Source organism: Panthera onca, chromosome F1, assembly GCF_046562875.1.
Source record: "Panthera onca isolate mPanOnc1 chromosome F1, mPanOnc1 haplotype 2, whole genome shotgun sequence".
NCBI classification, from domain to species: Eukaryota; Metazoa; Chordata; class Mammalia; order Carnivora; family Felidae; genus Panthera; species Panthera onca.
Genome location: NC_138355.1, coordinates 12,001,594 through 12,022,704, shown reverse-complemented (window position 1 = coordinate 12,022,704; position 21,111 = coordinate 12,001,594). Strand labels below are relative to the sequence as shown.

The window sequence follows — 21,111 nt, the reverse complement described above, 5'->3', positions numbered from 1 at the left end:
ACTTCATGTTTAAGGCAGTATGAGGTCTCAGGCTTGCCACCGTTTATCTACACAATGAATACTTTTGAGAGCAATTGAAATGAGATGTATATGGAGAAGTATAAAGAAATGCTGTGCACAGGTCTATAAATAATCTAAGTAGAATTTAGTTCCTCAACAGATAACATCTGAACTCTTACAGAGTTTGGTTTTCTTAATTCCTCTCCTAAAATTCCATGGAAAATACTCCACAGATTTACAGACAATGTGAATCTGCTTTAGAATACACTGACCTAGAGAAAAAAAGTGAAGAAAAACAAATTCCAGGTATAGGTGGATGAACTCTTCTCCAAGAGTGAACAATCATCCCTGGTTGAGGGGCTTGCCAGTGTCCCATGAGTCTAGAAAGTCCCCAGCCTCTAGAGTTGCTTGAATCATCAACTCCAGACTTGGATGCTAAATGCATTAATGTCTTGTCTTCCTTTTTGCATCATTTCTTTCTTCTTTATCCTGGAAGAAAGCAGTGACCTATGATCTATCACTTTCCAGGTTTTTTGGAACAGTTTCTAGAGTCAGCACCTCTTTCTCAAATACTACTTATAACCCAAGAAGGAAAGAGATGTTCTTTGCAACTAGTGAGAAATAACTTCTTGAGCAGAGGACCATCACTGCCTTTAACTCTGCCTACACATTCAGGAAAGCCACATAACACAGTAAAATGGAGTTGTGAGTTGGAAGTTTAAAAATTCATTTATTCCAATTCAAATTAAATTGAGAAAAAAGTAATGTGTTCGTTTGATTTTCACTTTGAAAATGAGGAAGGTAGAAAATGAAAAAAAATTTTTTTTGCTCTAACATGAGTCTTCAAAGACACTTGACATATAAGTTAGAGTTAGAAATAAATGCATAAATATGGAAATAATCTAAAGTAAAATTATACATTAGGGAAGCTGTCTTTTAGGTGTTTTCTCTTTGAAGTCACTATCTAAAATCCTCCTTTCAAAAAAATATAATTTATTGGACAACTAGAGTTGCACCCTGCAGGAATCCTTGGAGCTTAAACTTTTGATAAACAGACAAAAAATAAACCAACTCATGAATGCCTATCTGATTCTGCTGCCGTCTTCCCTTCCCTTTTCCAAATAAAAATGAATCTGCCCAGGTCCCTTTGGGGTATATCATTCCCTTCTGCTAAGTGTGTCCTTTTTGGTAGCACATTTAGATTTTTAAAAATAATTCCTTGGGATGCCTGGGTGATTCAGTCGGTTGAGCGTCCGACTTTGGCTCAGGTCATGATCTCGCTGTCTGTGAGTTCCAGCCCTGCGTTGGGCTCTGTGCTGACAGTTCGGAGCCTGGAGCCTGCTTCGGATTCTGTGTCTCCTTCTCTCTCTGCCCTTACCCCACTCATGCTCTGTCTCTCTCTGTCTCAGAAATATTAGAAAAAATTTAAAAAAATAAATCTTTGACGTTAAAAAATGAGAATTTAATGACTCAGTGGGGAAGATACAAAAGACTGAATGGATTAATAAAAAAACGAATGAATTGGCAAATTCAAACATATTTTTTGAACATCTTCTATGTTCCAGGTACTGGAACTACTAAAAAGAACAAAGCATATATGGCTCATAGATTCATGACACACAGTCTATAGATGACCAATAATGCCAGGATAGCAAAGTATTTGTCTGCCCTGAGTAGCCCATGGAAATTAGAGATAATTGCCTCCTCTCCAGTCACATAAGCGATTCTCTTGCACTGTCCATCTCATTTGAAGTAGATCATCTCATGCTTCTTGTTATAATAATTTATAAACATGTTTTAGCCATTCTCCACTTTATTTTTCTTTCACTTGATTTTAGGTTCTTTTGAGAACAGAAACAGGGTCTTATTTGTCTTTACATTATTTACAATAACTATAGCTCCATAGAATATTTTTAAGAAATTTAATTTGTTTTCTTCTGGTTCAGAAGAATGATCAAGAACAAATAGAAGGCAGAAATTTTTTTTTTATTTACCTTCTTTATTTTTTTCATTTTCTTTTTTAAAATGAGAATACTTAAGTTCTACGCTCTCAGCAAATGTCAATTACACAATACAGCGTTATCAGCTATAGTCACCATGCTATACATTCAGTTTCAGACCTTATCACAGAAAGCTTGTATCCTTTTACCAACTTCTCCATTTCCCTCACTCTCCAGCTCCTGGCAACCACCATTCTACTCTTCTTTCTACAGATTTGACTTTTTTTTTTTTTAATACTATGCATTATTTGTCTTTGCCTGGCTCATTTCACTTAGCATAATGCCCTCTAGGTTCATCCAGGTTGTTGCAAATAGCAGCATTTCCTTCTTTTTAAGGGTTGAATAATATTCCACTGTGTACATATATACCATATTTTCTTCATTCATTCATCTGCTGACCAACACTTAGGCTGAGATGATCATGTGATTTTTATGCTTCATTTTGTGAATGTGGTGTATCACATGTATTAATTTGTGTATGGTGAAACATCTTTGCATCCCAGGAGTAAAACTCACTTAATTGTGGTGTATGATCCTTTTAATGTGTAGTTAAATTTGGTGTGCTAATGTTTTGTGGATGATTTTTACATCTATATTCATCAGGGATGTTAGCCTATAATTTCTAGAGAAAGTGTGTTTTTTAATTTGGAAGCTTTCAGCACCTAAACTTAAAGTTCAGATTTTAGAAATCCCTAATTAGTTTCAAAAGAAAAGTTAGAACTGAATAAGCTGAAATGTTTCATGGTGTATAATTTTCAGATACTACATAGTTCCTGAGTTGTACTTATTTAATTCTGATAGTCCTTTTGGTATAATGCTAAAAATTTTCAGACTTCAGCCCAGGAATCCTAGACAGAAAAGCTGGTAAATACACAAATGTTGCATTCGTTCAGAGTGCTTAAATCTATTCCAGAATGGTACCACCAGGAACATAGGTCCAGTATGAGATTTTTTTTTCCCATAGAGCCGATAGTATTTGGTTGCAGTAGTGATATCTCCTAACCACAGCTGTCCAAGTAAGCACTGATGTCCATAAGTAAATGTTGACATGGACAAACACGTTTGCATAAGCAGAGCAGCAGTGATTACTAAATTGTTATAAAAATTTCACGTGGTCACAGAAAACAGAATCGGGATTTAAGTTTCATCGTTTGTGCACTGCATTTCCTTTATTCTTCACAGTTTTATCTCATTCCCATAACCACAGCATGTTTTTCCCTGTTAGAGTTGGAGTTGGCATATCTTGTCCCCTCCCTCTCACTTCCTTCCGTGCTGTCAGTGCAGAGCCCAATGTGGGGCTCAATCCCACAAACTGTGCCATCATGACCTGAACTGAAATCAAGAGTCAGTCACTAACTGACTGAGCCACGCAGGCACCCCTAAAATAGAATTACAAAATTTTAAAAAAGGAATCAATCATAATTTAAGAATTATGGCCACATAACTAGGAGGCCATATTTTGTCATGTTAAATAATGCAGAATCTCTATCCAAGTTCAGGCCTCACTGTGCTTTGGTTCTACATTCATAATAACGAGTTATTATAAGGACTGGATACAGTTTATATGTGTAAAACATAGCCTAAAAAGCATTAGAAATAGCTACGATTGGGGATCCTGGTTGGCTTGGTTAAGTGCCCTACTCTTGATTTAGGCTCAGTTCATGATCTCGTGATTCATGAGATCAAGCCTCTCCTCGATCGGCACTAGCAACGCAGAGCCTGCTTGGGATTCTCTCTCTCCCATTCTCTCTCTCTCAAAATGAATAAAGTTTTAAAAAAGGAAGAAATAGCTATGATTATTGCCAATGTGAAAATGAGCACATGTTGGTTTCTAAAGTGGGGTGTATAACTCAAATATCATTTTAAATAAAGAGGATTAGTACCAAGATCAAGCAGAAATGAATGATGCGAAATGACACTGTGACAGTATTTGGTGTGCCCTCCTACCGTCTCTGAGGATGGAAGAGAAAGCTGTACATAAAGTAGGATTGAGTGTCTATACCTCAGGGAATATTGATGTCACCCTTATTTTGGTTGCAGATGATCTTTTTAGGAGTAATTTATCGGCAGATCAAGAGATGTGTATAAAATAGATCTTCAATGATTTGAGTTTAAGATATTTGTACTGGGAAGATATTCAAAGCATGTTATTCATTAACTACTCACCCCAGCTATCCTTGGAGAATAATGTTATTTGAAACAGATGCAAAACCTCCAGTCAATTCATAATTCCCACAGAATAGATAGATTTTAGTTGCCAGGACATTTTAGTCACCTTTGATTTAATAGTCCTTGGGTCTTCTTTTCTCTGTCAAATTTATTTTTCCAAGGTGGGACAAAAATTAGCTTTGTGACATCTCTTTACAGTTTATATGAGTTTCTAGTAGAACATATCCTAAAAGTGTTTATTCAATAAATACTTGTTGCAAATGCTGAGAGACTGACTTTAGTCACCATTTATTAATGAGCTACAGCTTTCTCTGTCATCAGATTCCAGTATCTGTATGCGGCTTTACATACTATATTCATTTAAGTTATGTTTGATGTTTGAAAATGAATAAATCTTCAGTTAGTGTTATAAATTAGTTCAACATTTAACAAAATCTTTAAAATTTTCTTAGTCTCTGCAAATCCTGGAATATAAAATCTCTGACAAGTTTGGGAAATTTTGCTGAACAATAAGTAATAAAAATCAAAGTAGGCTTTTATTTAAAGGTACCAAGTTGAACACATACAAAAACTGCCAATGCCTCCCCCAAAAAACTGCTTAAATGACAGGATATTAAGAAAAGGATGAAGGATGAGCACCTGGGTGGCTCAGTCGGTTAAATGTCCAATTTTGGCTCAGGTCATGATCCCACAGTTTGTGAGTTTTGAGTCCTGCGTCGGGCTCTGTGCTGACAACTCAGCGTCTGGAGCCTGCTTCAGATTCTGTGTCTCCCTCTCTCTCTGCCCTATCCTGCTTGCATTCTGTTTCTCTCTCCCCAAAATAAATAAACATTAAAAAAATTTTAAAGAAAAGGATGAAGGTATTAGGTTAAAAAAGAGATATAAATCAAAATGCATACAAATCCAAACAGGAGAACAGACAATAGCAACAAAATGTTGGAGGCTGGAAGGATGGGGTTGGTAATTCTCTAAACACCCTAAGCCAGCAGGGAAGCAGTCAAAAAGTAATTAAGTACACAAGGAATCTCACAAATAGGGGTGAATTGGGGGCTAAAAACAGGAAAGTTGGTTTAAGGTCTGTTTAGGACAGAGTCAGACTTTAGCACCTCTACTGCTCTATGTAGAAAGAGATCATCTCGCCCCAGAGTGTGATGTATATGTTTATTTTTTGAATACACACATGTACATTCATTCTTTGGAGATGGTCAAAGCAGAAGGTCTCTGGACTAAAAGACAGCTATAAAGTGAGGACACTTGTTAAAAAGAGGGTGACTGAGGGAATGTTGGAACAGGAAGTCTCCAGACATCCTCCTAACTCAGCAACCAGAACTCTGGCAGCCATCTCCTAGACAGGATAGGAAGAGCCTTCCCAGGGAAATCTGTTAACCCAATGTGCGATGGAAAAGGCCTAGTGATATTGCCTTTGGGGTCTCCCCAAATAAAGAACTAACATAGATCACTCATAGTACATTTTACTATTACCAAGTCTACTCAGCAGTACTGCACTGCCAATCAGTTTTTTAGTTCAATTTTAAATTTGTACCAAAAACTGCGAGGATGTGTGGTAGGCATCTGAGGAAAGCCCCAAATCAGCCAACCAATGAGCAGAAACGATTCAGAGGAAAGAACTATTTGGGGAGAAAAAATCTTGACATCCTCAAGGAAGACATCCTCAACGGAACCTTTGGGAAAAAAGAAAACACCACCAAGAAAGGACTCTTCAGGGAACAAAAGAGAGCTCTTGGAAGCTAAGGAATTCTATAGCAAAATAATTAATAATAATAATAATAATAATGCAAAAGATTAGAAAAACGTAATAAAATGGGGAGATAAAGTTGAGGGAATCCTTACAAACTGAAAACAAAACAATAAAAAATGGAAAACAGGATAGAGATGATTAAAAAAAATTAAAGGACCTGTCCAAGATTTATCTGAATAAAAGGAATTTCAGAAGGAGTAGAAGGGAAGAAATTATCAAGAAAATAATTGAAGAAAATGTTCAAGCAATAGAAGACTCCACCATTATCTATCATAATGAATGAAAACTGCATACCTAAATACATTGTTAAGAATTTTCAAAAGTGAGGCAAGGTGAAAATCCCAAATTCTTCCAGAAAGGAAAACCAACAAAAAACAAGAATAGTTTTTACATAAATAACCAAGGATGAAAATAGCATTGGACTTCTCAACAGCTCTACTAAAAAACAGAGCATAATGGAACAAGGGTTTCAAAATTCTGAGGCAAATTGATTTTCAAACTGCAATTCTCTTTCAAATTAATAAACCTATTTTTATTTCTTCATTAACAATTAAAGTAATACATGTATTTTCAAACATGCACATTGTAGGAAATTCAATCTTCCATGTGTCTTTTTTGATGAAGTTACCAGACTGTGCCACACCAAATTAAGGAGAAACATAATAAAGGGGAAGACATGGGCTCAGAAACAGATGCAGTATTTGGTGAGCTGTGCTGGTGTGAGAGATCCCAAAGATGGCTGCTGTGCAGCTGGCCCCAGAGCAGCTTCCGGACTGGACCAGGTCAGAGGGCACTCACAAACACTACCTCAGTAAGATGAAAATCAGAGAACAGCTAATGTGATTAAAATATCAACAGGAGATGATGCAACTATGGAAAGTTTGTGGCTGGAGAAGCAATAAATAGAAAGAATATAAAAATAACAACCAATTATTAACTCAGGGAAAATAAAAGATGCAGGAAAGGGAAATTAACAATAGTGCACCGCATAGCTCCATAGTGAATTGTGTTTACATATTTTTAACGGTATATGGAGTTAATATTTTACCTAACCAAATCTCTAGTATTAGGAGGATGTGTATTAGGGAACACGTGTGTGTATTTGGGAGATGGCAGTGATGGTTTTGGTGCCATGAGGTGACAAATCTCAATCCTCATCTTCCACGGATGCTAACGGCTGAAAAATTAAGATCTCAACATATAAGCAAGTTATATACAGAAATAGAGGTAAATACCAAAAAGATTAGCTGTTAACATTGGAAATAATTGCCTTTCAAAAGTTGAAAATTTGGTGATGGATTAGCATCTGAGGGGTTTCTGATTTCTTAATTAAGCTTTGTAGAAAAATTTGCCTCCAAACTGTGAGAATGCAACTTTGATGAATTAAAAAAATAAACTCAAGAAGAAACAAAGCCTAAAAGTATATAAAGCATTCCAATAAATGAATAAAATAGTAACTATGGAAAGAAAATACATAACTAGTAAAAGCAGATCGAAGAAGTTCAGCAAGTCCTGAATTATAATTTAAACTCTGATAATTAGTGAAGTACTTTGATTTCTTTTTCTTTTTTTCTACACTGATTTCTACTAATTGGAAAGATAAGGGAACAACTGAAAAGTGGGTAAAGTCTTCCTTGGACACTCCACAACTGGCTACTCCAGCAATTCTTGAACTTGGCCTTAGAACCTTTTTTACTCTTAAAAAAATTATTGAGAATCATGAAGAGCTTTTGTTTCTGTGGGCTGTATCTATCATATTAATCATATTAGCAATTAAAACTTAGAAATTTTTAAATTAACTTATTAATTAATTTTCATTTACAAATAATTATAATAGATTCACTATATGTTTTATGAAAAGTATATTTGTCAATAGGGAGAAGAATAACATTCTTTTAGATCTTTTGTAAATCTCTTTAATATCTGGCTTAACAGAAAACAGCTGGATTTTCATAATCTGCTTCTGCATTCAAACTGTTGTGTTGAAGTACATGAAGAAAATCTGGCCTTACAAAGATATGTAATTATGTACCCTTTCTAGATACTTATTGTGAATGTTCTTTGGTAGTACACCAAAACCTGACATAAAATTGTTTCTAAGGGTTAGTTGAAATGTGGAATTTAAAATGATATCAATTAACTTCCTGAACTCTGTTACATTAAAACTCATCCGTCTACCATTCACTTCAAATGGATCTTGTATTCAAACAGGATTTTATCAACATCATGCACTGGCTTCCTGAAATGCAAAGATCCTGAAAATGCTGACACACTTATACAATATGAAAGAAATCAGCCATTATATCACTGCCAGTCTCATCAAGAAAGTCTTTGACAAGCTGTCAAACTACTGTGGCAGATAAAATTTTCCAAACTTCTAATATTTTCTTGGAAGGTCGGAGTTTTCCATTGGCAATAAATACTGTCAGTTGCTCTCCTTGAAGTGACAGACTCATTTTGTTCCGTTTTGTTAAATTCTTCCAGATATACATGTTGGAGTAACCCTAGTTTTCCTGATGTTTGTTGGTACTCGATGGTGTTCAACTCAGTCACACAAGTGCTTTGCCTTGAAACAGTCGTGGTGTTTCAGTGTGCAGCAAGAATGTTTTTTGTGTGCTTCTCATTTGCCACATACAGTATTAAAAAGACATCTACTCAAGGGTTGATATTTAATAAAATTAGGAATTTTTACCACTCTGTTGAGAATGTCCTTAGGTGAAACTGAAACTGGCAAGGTTCTTTTTTTTTTTTTTTCCTGTGATTGCATGGTCAAATACGGCTATGATACAGTTTGGAGACACTGCCCTGACTGGTGCTGAGACACTTTAAGTTTTAGCCGCCACTGCTTTTGTACCATAATTGCCAATGTCAACACAGTTAAAAAGACCAATAATGTCTTAGTATTATTATGACCTTTTGGACTGCCAGAAACTGTTTCAGGGACTCATGCTGGGCTAAATAGTATGCTCCTGGAAAGTGGTGATTAATCCTTACTCTTCTTTGTTTCTATAATATATGGTCAAAAATATAATGACTTGAATGAAGATAGTTGAATGCAACATTTATGTGGAAAATAGTAAATTCATGGGAGAATGTGACAAGAGGCAGACCCTCAAATAACAAATTTAAACTTCTGTATGATATTACTGCTTACTATTTTCCTTAAACCTTGGCCTCCACTCATCCTCCACCTCTCCTACTGCTTCCCAACTGGCACTATATTGGCCTATAGAACAAATCAGCATTACGCCAAGCCTTGCATCCAAGACGTCTCCATCCAGCTGAAACCAATGCCTTTATAGTTTCTTTTCCCTGATCCCTAATAAATTACTTGGTTTCTTTCCAAGAGCTGATTGTTCTGTCCCCCTACAGGCAATATCCTTCTACTATTTCCTAACTTCTCTACGTTTTCCCTGGTCTTTCATATCTGGCGAAAATCCAAACATTTTTATGATGTATTTCCTGGTCACCTGACCCTAGTGACATATGCCATCCCTGGCCAATGATTTAGGTTAGGTTTAGATCACATGACTTAAGATTTTATAAGTAAGCAGTCAATTTCTTGCTAATTGATTCATGGGTATTAATCTTATCTCCCTAGACATCAAGCTCTTGAAGTGTGGAAATCATCTCTTTCAAGATGAGCCCAAGAAGGAAGGAGACAAGTTCAATGAGTGGCTTGTGAACCAATAATTATTATGTAATCTGTCATCATTTATTTTTCTTGCAGACTCCATAGTGTTAATAAGATACAGGCTTATTATAGGTCTTCAATAAATACTTGTAGATTAACTGAATGCAGAAAGCAAGGGTTGCTATTTGGGAGAAAGATTATCCACAAGGGAGTTAAAAGACTTGAAGGGTTGTATGTGGTAAGTTTGAACACAGCAAAACCAAGTAAAGTTGGTAGATTCCAGTTTTCCAATTGATTTTAATTATATTTTATTTGTCCACCATAATAGGCCCAGGCAAGAGTGGAAAAGAAGAATGCAGTTAAAAAGAATAAAGCCTTTTGGTTCTATAAATAGATTACTTTACATAAAATAGCTCTTTCAATAATAGTAAGATAAAATTTTCACAGAATCAGTCATTTTTGTGTCCTGATACAAGGTTTTTACTGAAAAAATGTCCTTAAGACACTTGCTTAAAACTGAGATTTGGTCATCAATCTCACAAAATAATGCAGCACTTAAAAAAAAAAAAAAACCACCATAGAAACTGTGAAATGGAAATATTTATTGTATATTTATTATTTGTCAGATACGTGGATATCACTTATTTAGCCCTCCCACCACGTCTTCAAAATAGGTATTTTTATCTTCATTTAGAGAAAAAGTCACTGACACTTAGAAAGAGTAAGAAACTTGACCAAAGTCACAATGTCTAAGTGTGGGTTCAGTGTTGGGCACTATAGTCTGAACTCATGTTCTTTTCTCTCTATCCCATAAAAGGATTTCTTGTTTTAATAAGATGTAAAATAGCCTGATGAAATATTGACTAATTAAATATATTATAAGCTACTCTGTGCCTACTAAATGCAATACTATGCTTCTTCTTGCTAGTTGAAAGATGCCCTACCAAAAGAAAAAAAACATAAACTTTTTTGGATGAGGTGTGCATTTGGGGTGATGGTAGTTGCTTAGAGGCAGGTGATGCAATCGCCTGCTTGTTGCTGACTCAGAAGGGCAAAGCGATTGTAAACATCAACAGATGGTCCCAAGGTCCCATTCCTTTGGTGAACTATGTGACGCCAGCTCAACAGATCTACGGTTGTGGCACTGGATGCCCTTCTACTACATCATTTTACCTCGTCAGTCTGATGAAATAACTGAAATTGAAAAACGACAGAGCTGCCGTAACCTTTAGAAGCAGCCCTGCCTCTGAGACACAGCCATTTTGTGCTCTGAGGGATTACGATTCCTACGCTAACAGGTGGTGTGTCAGAAAGCAGAGCCTAATCCTCCAGGGGCTGCCTTGGTGTTCAGTTTCGCCTTTCACTGTAGGTGTAATCCATGCCATGAGTTTAATATTTCTCTGTGGGAAAGACACCAAGAGACAGGATCCTGGAGAATGTCCCGGGATTTCCAATGTCTCTAGAGGAAATTATTTATATCTGACGTACGTAGGGCTTTCCCTTTAGAATTTCCTATATAGACGTTTGTAGAACTACAGAGTTTGTAGTGTCTGTATGCAAAAACATATTTGTTTCGAATTTAACATCTCTTTACACACCAACTGCATATGCCCAAAAGCATGAAGTCCTGTGTCTGGAGAACACAATGCTCCTTGGGCTAAATTCAGGGAGGATGAACTTCTGTTTGTTGCTGTACATTAAAGAGTAAGAGGCAAGTTAGCAAAATTCCCTGTATGGATACATTCTGTCGTATAATGGCATAACAAATTGATTTAGACAAGAACAAAATAGCTGAGGATGGAAAAAAATGTTCTGTGCCCAGCTATTAATCCAAGTATGGGATAGGATTGCTACCTTTTGTCTGAGTTTCCCAGGATGTTAGTCAAGGGGACCCATGTGTAACTTAGGCAGTCTCCATAGCAACTGCTAGCATGACCAGGGCAACCTGGAATCCCACAGCATCTTGCAAATGTCTGTGTTGGCAGGACCACATTACCTAGATGGCCTTGCCTCGCCCACCTTCCCATCCCTTACCCACTTTTTCCCATTAACCTTCCTTCCACTTTATGTTCCTGGCCAAATAAAAAAATAAGACAGACTCGTTCCCAATGGCTTTTGAACTTTCAGTGTTTAGGGATATATAAAAAGAAGATCCATAGGAGCACCCAGAGTTGAATTGTCTAAAACTACTTTGGAGAGAGGTGAAGGTGTGACAATTTTAAGCCCTATTATCAGTATGTACTACTGCCTTGTCTCTTACCCTTCCTTCTCTGAGCTGAATCTAGGATAAAGCTAATGAAGTGTAACCTCAGGGTCCCCTAGAGGCCAGCAATATACTCACATGGTCATATGGTTTTGTAACATTTGCAAAGGTAAGGTATATTAGCTGCAATTGGTTAATACTGAAAATCTTTCCATTTCAACCTGCCCTTCTGCATACTTTCCCTCGTCAGGTAATACCGGCATGGCCAGGGGCCCACTTTGCACTTTTCACCTCTAGGAGAAGCAGAGTTGGAAATATATTCATTCTGGGTTTGGTAGGATGCATTTATGTGGTTCACAGTCACTCCTGTACACGGGTGAATGAACTTCCAGTAATTGATGCCTTTTAGGAATAGTGCATTGACTTTCTTTTCGTCAGAGCTATATATTTGTAATTTTAGATTCTGTTCCTTGAAGAGGTTCCTCAAATTAATTTTTAAGCCCCACGAAACCTGGATCTTCCCTTGACTTTCTTTTATATGTCTCTTGGTGTTTGCCTTATGTTAATATTTTATTCTATATGGATAGAAGATTTCCTGTTGTTAAACGTATGATTGTGGAATCCTTATTACACTTTAAAAAATTTAGTTCAGGACAGTGTTCTATTCAGGGTTATGCATAGCCTCTATATGTTCTAATGCCGTAGCGTATTTACTTTTGAGAAAGGTTTGAGATATGAATATTTTACATATGGCTTTGTGGACTATGTTTTTACTAATTGCAGTGAGTGTCATCGATTAAAGCAATGTTTTAGGCAGTACATACCTAACGTTTACCTGTTGGTTACCTGAAGTTATTCCTATTTATTGTCTCCTCCATAAACTTAATGTCACTGAATTATTTGACAGTGTAGGGAATAGTCATATTTAACTCTGAATGCTCATGTTAGATTTTTTATTTGCAGTGTTTTGCATCAAAGCCACAGATGGACACTAAATCATTTAATCTTTGAGCTTTTGTGTTTTTCTTTGAAACTGGGGGACATTTTTTACTTTGATATTTCAGCATCAAACTTTAAAGTATTAGTTAAAGATTCTGAGAAATATAAAAACACAACATCCTCCAAAAGAAAATGTAGATTTGTTTTATAACAGGTTACAAATTAAATTGAGGATCTCTGTTTCTGGCCAAGTTAGAAAAGAGGGGACTGAATTTGTGCTCCTGCCTCAAACAACCAAACCCCAAAACCAAAATCAACCCAAATAAAACAGACAAAATATTTGAAACTGTGGTTTTCAAAACAATGAACCCAAGGAAACAAAAGACACTGATCCTTGAGAGATGGAGAACAAGAAAGGTGAACCTTATGATTGCCCCAGCTTACTGCTTTGAGAGTTTCTAGGTTGCACTGCAGGGAGAGGGAGCACAGGTGGAGCCCTATAGACCTCCTGAATTGAAGAGATAAAGCTGAAAGTCTGGGGAGATCAAGGTAGCTAGAGTTCTCAAAAGAGAGTCTATAAGTGGAAAGAACAGCACAGGGAGAGAATTTCAGATGTCTTTCGTGGGTCCTCTTATAGCGTTCAGCTGAGTACTGATCAGAGAATTCATGTGAAGAAACTACCCAGGGCCAGGAAAAGAATTATCTAAATGGATTAGAGATCCAAAAGGATCAAACTGCTTCCATGTAACTTGACCACTTCCCAGAACAAAACCCAAGAATTTTTAAAGCATTATAGAATTATCCAGTGCCCAACAAGGTAAAATTCACAATGTCTGGCATCCAATCCAAGATTACCAGGAATGCAAAGAATTGGGAAACTATAAACCACAATGAAGAGGAAAAGCAATTAATTGAAACCAACTAAGAATGGACACAAACGATAAAATTAGCAAAGAATTATACTAAAAGGTTATTATATTATAGCTATATGTTCAGAAAGTTGAGACACAAAAAATATAAAAAGACCCAAACAACTTCTAGAAATGGAAACTACAATATCTGAGATTAAAAATACACTGGGTAAGGATTAATGCAAGATTATATATTGCCGAATAAAAGATTAATGAACTTGAAGACACAGCAATAGAAACTAGAGTTGACACTTGAACAACACAGGAATTAAAGGTGCTGACCCTTTGTGTAGTTGAAAATCCACACATAACTTCTGGATCCTCAAAAACTTTACTAATAGCCTACTGCTGACCAGAAGCTTTACCAATAACATGAGCAGTTGATCAAAACACATTGTGTATGTTATATGTATCATATACTATATTCTTATAGCATAGCTAGAGAAAAGAAAATGCTGTTAAGGAAATCATTAAGAAGAGAAAATACATTACAGTAGTGTATTGTGTTTATTATATAAAAAAAAAAAAAACCCTATATAAGTGGACCTGTGCCGTTCAAACTTGTGTTGTCCGAGTCACCTTAAAAAAAGAACTTAAAAAATGAAAAGAGCATCAGTGAACTGAGGCATAACTTCATTTGGTCTAATATATGTACAGTTGAAATCCCCAAAGGAGGGGCTGAAATAGAAAAAAATATTTGAAAAAAATAGCCTAAATTTCCCAAATTTGGTGAAAACTATAAACCAACGGACCTGAGAATTTCAGTGAACACCAAGCAAAGAAATATGAGAAAATTATGTCAAGGACCATCATAATTGAATTGCTCAAAAACAGTGAGGAAATACAAAAATTACAAAAGCAGCAATATAAAAGAGACATATGTACAAAGAAACAAAGGTAAGGATAGGAAGAGATTTCACTTCCGAAAGAATGCAAGCGAGAAGACAGTGGAACATCTTTAAACTATTAAAAGAAAATGTTACAGCAAACACTAAAATAACAACAAAGAATTATAGATATAAGCCAACAAAGCAGTTATGTAAGATATATTCATAAAAATTTCTTACTTCAAAAGAAGGCAAAAAAGAAGTAAAGGAGAACAGATATAAAATAAATTGTTAGATGACGGACTTAAACCTAACGATATCAATAATTGCATTAAGTGTAAATGGTTTAAACAATCCATTAAAGGAAGATATTGTCAGATTGGATGAAAAAGCAGCTATATCTATAATAAAGACCCTTAAATATGAAGTTAGATTAAAATAAATAAGAAAGTAGACTAAAAGTAAATGGGTGAAAAATGGTACACCATGCTAACACTAATCAAAAGAAAGCTAGAGAAGGTTCCAGATGGAAAGGAAGGAGTAGCATTGTCTTTATTCTCAAATGACATAACTGTCTATGTAGAAAATATGATGGAATCTATTAAAAGGTACTAGAACTAACACATGAGCTTAGAAAGATTACAGAATACAAGGTTAATATATAAAATCAATTTTACTTTTATATAGTGGGAACAAACATTTGTAAATTGAAATTAAAAAGTGATATCATAATAATAACAAAAATATGAAATACTTAGGAATAAAACTAACAAAAGGTACACTATATACTACAGAACATTGCTGACATAAACTAAAGCAGACTTAAGTAAATGGAGAGACATCTTGTCTATGGGTTAAAATGCTCAATATTGTTAGGATGATAACTATGCTTAAGTAGATCTACTGATTTAATTCAATTTCAATAAAAGCCCAAACAGGCTATTTTTTGTAGATACTGAGCTGAGTCTAAAGTTCAAATGAAAATGAAAAGAACCTGGAATAGCCAAAACAATTTTGAAAAAAGAAGAACAATATTTGTAGGTGAACACTTCCTGACATTAAAACCTTTTATGAATTTATTGTAATCAAGATAGTGTAGGGATGCCTGAGTGGCTCAGTTGGTTAAGCATCCCACTCTTGATTTCAACTTGGGTCATGATCTCACGGTTTGTGAGATCAAGCCCCGCATTGAGCTCTGTGCTGACAGCATGTAGCTTGCTTGGGATTCTCTCCCTCTCTCTCTCTGCTCTGCCTTCCCTCCTTCTCTCTCTCTCTCTCTCTGTCAAAATAAATAAATGAACTTAAAAAAAAAAGATAGTGTGGTGTAGCATCAAGATAGACAAATTAATCAAAGAAAAAGAATAGATTGTCCAGAAATAGATCCACACATGTATCCACACATGATTTTTGACAAGCATGTAAAGGTAATTCAGTGGAGAAAGGACAAACTATTCAGCAAATGGTGCTGAAGCAACCAAATATCCGTATTTGAAAAAGTGGACTTTGATCCATACTTTTGCACTGTATGCAAAAATTTTGTGATAGATATGAAATCACATATAAAATCACAAATTTGTGATAGATATAAATTTATTTGTGATAAATTTATTTGTGATAGATATAAATGTAAAACTTAAAATAAAAACTCCTTTAAGAAAACAGAAGAAATCTTTGTGACTGTAGGCCAGGCAAATATTTCTTAGCTATGGCACCCAAGGTAAAATGTATTTTTTAAAAAGCCTGATAAATTGGATTTTATCATCAAAATTTAAAATGTCTGCTCTTCAAAATAAACTGAGAAAGAAAGATGTTATTTAAAAAGTGAAGACAAGAGCCACAGACTTGGAAACAATATTTGTAGAACAGATATCAGATAAGGGACTTGTATCCAGACTCAGTATATCCTAACGTCTCCAAATTCATTAATAAGAAAATAAACTAATACATGGGCAAAAGAACTGAGTCATCACTTCATTAAAGAATATATACAGGGGCGCCTGGGTGGCTCAGTCGGTTAAGCGTCCGACTTCAGCTCAGGTCATGATCTCGCGGTTGGTGAGTTCAAGCCCCGCGTCGGGCTCTGTGCTGACAGCTCAGAGCCTGGAACCTGTTTCGGATTCTGTGTTTCCCTCTCTCTCTGACCCTCCTCCGTTCATGCTCTGTCTCTCTCTGTCTCAAAAATAAATAAATGTTAAAAAAAAAAAAAGAAAAAAGAAAAAAGAAGATATACAGATGGCAAATAAGCACATGAAAAGATACTCAACATCATTAGTCATTAGGGAAATGCAAATTAAGGTCATAATAATACTGCTGCATACTTGTTAAAAGGCTAAAAAGGGTGACCATATCAAGTGTTAGCAACTGGAACTATTTCACCGTTGGTGCAAATGTAAAATGGTACATCCACTTTAAAAGACAGTTTGGCAGTTAAAATAAAAAAGTTAAACCTGCACCTACCATTTGATACAGTCTTTCCATTTCTAAGCTTTAACCAAGCGAAAAGAAAGTATTTCTGTATCTAGACTTGCACAAAAATGTTTGTAGTAGCTGTATTTATAACAACTCAAATGCACATCAACAAAGTAAATGGATAAACAAATTGTGGTAGAGCCAAACAGAGGAAAAAAAGACTGAACATAAGGATACACTGAACAAAAGGATACATACAACAACATAGATGAATATCAAAACAATCACCCAAGTTAAAAGCCAGACACACTTAATGTTTCCATTTATACAAAACTCTAGAAAATGCACTGGGTGGTAGAGGGATTCCAAAGGGCTAGAGGAAGCTTCTGAGGGTGATGGATAGCTCACTGTCCTGATGGTGGTGATATATGTCAAAATCCTACATTTTAACTAAGCATAGTTTATTGTACAATTTTACCTTACTAAAGCTTTCTAAAAATGAAATTGAAAATGTGTGTTAATTCTGTATTCGCTGTTGTTTGCTTCCCGCTGGTTTCCCGGGGGTCGTGTGGACTTCTGATCCATTATGTTCTTACAATTTGGTTGGAAATCTCTTGTATTCTTCAGAAGCTTCAAGTTGCAGATGTACAGATGGAATTGCTTGTTTGATTTTCATAGGCATTGAAATACTTTCCCTGGGCTTAGTGTTGTTAGGTCTCTGATACTACCTTTTTAAAGCTAAATTAATTAGGATATGAAGGTTTTGTGAGTAAGTTGCAGAAAGTTGAGGAAGCTCTAGTAAAGGACAAATATGCCTCATTTTTTTTTTAATTTTTTTTTTCAACGTATTTTATTTATTTTTGGGACAGAGAGAGACAGAGCATGAACGGGGGAGGGCAAATATGCCTCATTTTAATAAAATGCCTGAAACACTTATTGTCTAGACAGCAATACTCTACTGATGGAATTGCGTTCTCTATCAGGGATTTTCAAAGTGTCTTCCTGGAAAAGTCAATGTAGTACTGATAATTCTGTTTTGTAGTTTCACTTCTTCATTTATTACCACCAATAAAGTCATTCCAAAAATGACAGTGACGGGTAACCTAAGTAATCATGTATTTGTAGGTCATGTGCCACGTTGTTTTTGAGTGAGTATATTAGTAAATATAATATAGTATTTATATTATATTTATATATAATATATATATATTTATATATAATAGTATAAGATGTAATCTTATATATATATACATATATACTAATGTAATAGTATAAGATGTAATAATATAATAGTAAAAGATGTAATCATCTGCATATAATTCTATGTTAAATTCCTTGCTCTTTTGATATTAATCATTACTGTTCTGAGCCAAGTGCCCCATACCCTATGAGCATACAATTAGTGAATCTTATGATTTAAGTAGGAAACAGTGCATATAGGAGAGACCTGGCCTATCCAGGTTAAACATCTGTGTATTACCAATTTCATTCATATAATATTTCAACATTTGGAACACCTTTAAAATGTTATCATTAATTTTGATATAGAACCAGTACATCTAAAAAAAAAAAAAAAAAGAACTAGTATGTCTATAAAAGAAACATCCAGATTTTTTAAACTGAAATTTCACGTGAATGTATTTTTCTACTTTGTGAAAAAAATTGATTCTACTCCATGATCTTCTAATTATATTCAACTTAAAACTGGCAATCCTTATGAGCAAGCAGAACTGACTAGTAGAAGGAACATTGGATAACAAATTCCATAAATCTGTATTCTATTCTAAAAGGTGGGTAGCCTTGAAGAAGTTTTATCACCTGTAGAATGAGAGCTGTTTGGATTGACTGATTTCCAAGACCCCTCCCAGTGTTACATACCTGATTAGGACATATCTTTAGAGGAGGATTCAGGTCAGTTTCATATCTGGTATTTATGGTAGTCTCTGCCATGCAATGAACATTTTAGGGGTGCTACATGGGTCCTCAAGTTCCACTACCAATTACTTCTCAGTTTTCTAATTGAAGAATTTGAATTACTGTGTTTGAGCACTGAGGAAATAATGAAGCCAAATGCAAGTGCTGGGTTCATCATCAATCCTCTAGTTCCTGAGACATTCTGACTGCCAGAATCAGGCATCTACGTCAGCATCACCAGTGAGAATTGGCTGATTCCAAGAGGGAGTCTAATTACACCCACAGGGCCCCATGAGAATTTTGGCACCTTTTGATCCAAGATGTAATTGATGCCGAAGTAATGATAAATAAGCTTATTCTTCCCTTTCTCTTGTCTTCTCTAGTTTTAAGTACAGCTGGAATATTCCAATAAATTTATTAGGAGTTTTTTATTTTATTATTTAAAAAGATATTTATGTTCTGGTGTATCCAGACAAATCTTTTACATTGCACATAGTTTGTAGAAGAATTTCAAGCAGTAGCTAATGAGGAAATTGAGTAATGACTTTTCTAAACCTTATTTTTCTATATAATTAGACACACCACCATTAATTCAAATTACCTTAAAGAGTTAAGTCTTCTCCAGCAGCTGACAAGTTACATCCCTATGTCAACAAAGGAGAGACATTGACAACATCTGGTTTATTTTATCCCCAGGTGGACTTTGCCTTTGACTAATGATTATAGAGAGTTAAAAATCAATTTTCTTACAGTTTTGAAGTAATCTCCCATAAGTCTTGTTTCATATAGATAAGGCCCTGTTTTTCTTGGTGGATTGGTTGTATGGGATATCATCAATTCAAAAATGTTGACTGAAAACCCTAACTATTTCAGGCAAGCAGTCAAATAGGGTGACTAGTTGCATAATCATTAAATTAAGCATTTGTTTTATCCAAGTGTCTAGACTGGCACCACACATTGAGGTATAAGGAGGGAAATGATATGAAAAAGGAGTTTTGTTGTGATAACACAGCTGACACTAATTCTCAACTTGCTTTACTGGCAAAATAAAATGATGTATCTTTCATTTGAATCATAGAGTCTTTAATCTTGTATTAGAGTTAGTCACCTGCCTTTGGAAGTGAATCTATCAAAATAGTGCTAACATGTGGGCAGAGCTGGGACTAGGGTGAAGCAAGTAAGGTGCTTCCCTCAAATCAAAATTTAAGTAGGAGCAAAAAAACTCAGTAATTAAGATAAACAACATTTTTTTTAAATTTTTTTTAACGTTTATTTATTTTTGAGACAGAGAGAAACACAGCATGAACGGGGGAGGTGCAGAGAGAGAGGGAGACACAGAATCAGAAGCAGGCTCCAGGCTCTGAGCCACCAGCCCAGAGCCCAACGTGGGGCTCGAACTCGCGGACCGCGAGATCATGACCTGAGCTGAAGTCGGACGCCCAACCAACTGAGCCACCCAGGCGCCCTGAGAAACAACATTTTTAAAAGATGCTAAAAAGAAAACCCAAAACCAAGCCAACACCAAGTCCATGCAAAACTATCCATGATGAGTAAAAATATCAAAATTTTAATAAAGATAAGATCGAGATTATTTGGATTTTTATCCCTTGTGGTTTGAGCTTAGTATATATAACTTCACACAGTATCATTGCTGACACCATCTATATTTAAAACTTTGATATTTTGTTCATCATGGATTTTTTTGCACTAATTTTGATTATTTAAAATATTGCATTAAAATACTATTTATCTTGATTACTTAGGTTTTTGGCACCCTCTTGAATGTTGTACCAGAGGTGTTCTTGTCTTGCCCTTGTACCAGCCCTGGCTTTCTACCTCAATGCACAAGGTCAGGGATTGATATTCCAAGGTCACACAGTCAATAAGTGGTGAAGTCTGGATTCAACATTAAGCCTCATCAGGCCTTCTGTTGAGGACTGTGGTCTAATACTTCCTAAAGTGGCTGTGCAGTCTAACAGCTCTGGAGAAACCAGCTTTGTTTCTTTCCAGACTGGGATAGTAAATCCAGAGCTAACAATCTCAGAGATGAGATTGAACTTTGACAGGGATCCAGGAATGAGTTAAGAGCCAATTATCTCATGTTAGAGGAATCTTTACATTTTTTTTGTTATTGTTATTGGACAGGATTCAACCCTAAAAAGACAAAAAAAAAAAAAAAAAAAAAAAGGAACTGGTAATGCAAAATGGTAACATCTAAGGAGTAATTTCTCAGAGAAGAATCTAGTTTTATATAGCCTAATGATGAAACAATAACTTCTCTAACATAGTCCTGGTGCTTTTCTGATGTTACCTCACCTGTGCATTTATTTCATGCAAGCAAGAGCT

The 21,111-nt window shown here is 35.5% G+C and overlaps 1 protein-coding gene across 2 annotated transcripts in view; it reads right to left on the bottom strand.

Annotated features, from left to right (window-relative positions):
• The window catches only part of GREM2 (gremlin 2, DAN family BMP antagonist), a 109,814-nt gene that overhangs the window by 57,117 nt on the left and 31,586 nt on the right, over positions 1-21,111 (bottom strand). The gene's annotated exons all lie outside the window — the stretch shown is intronic.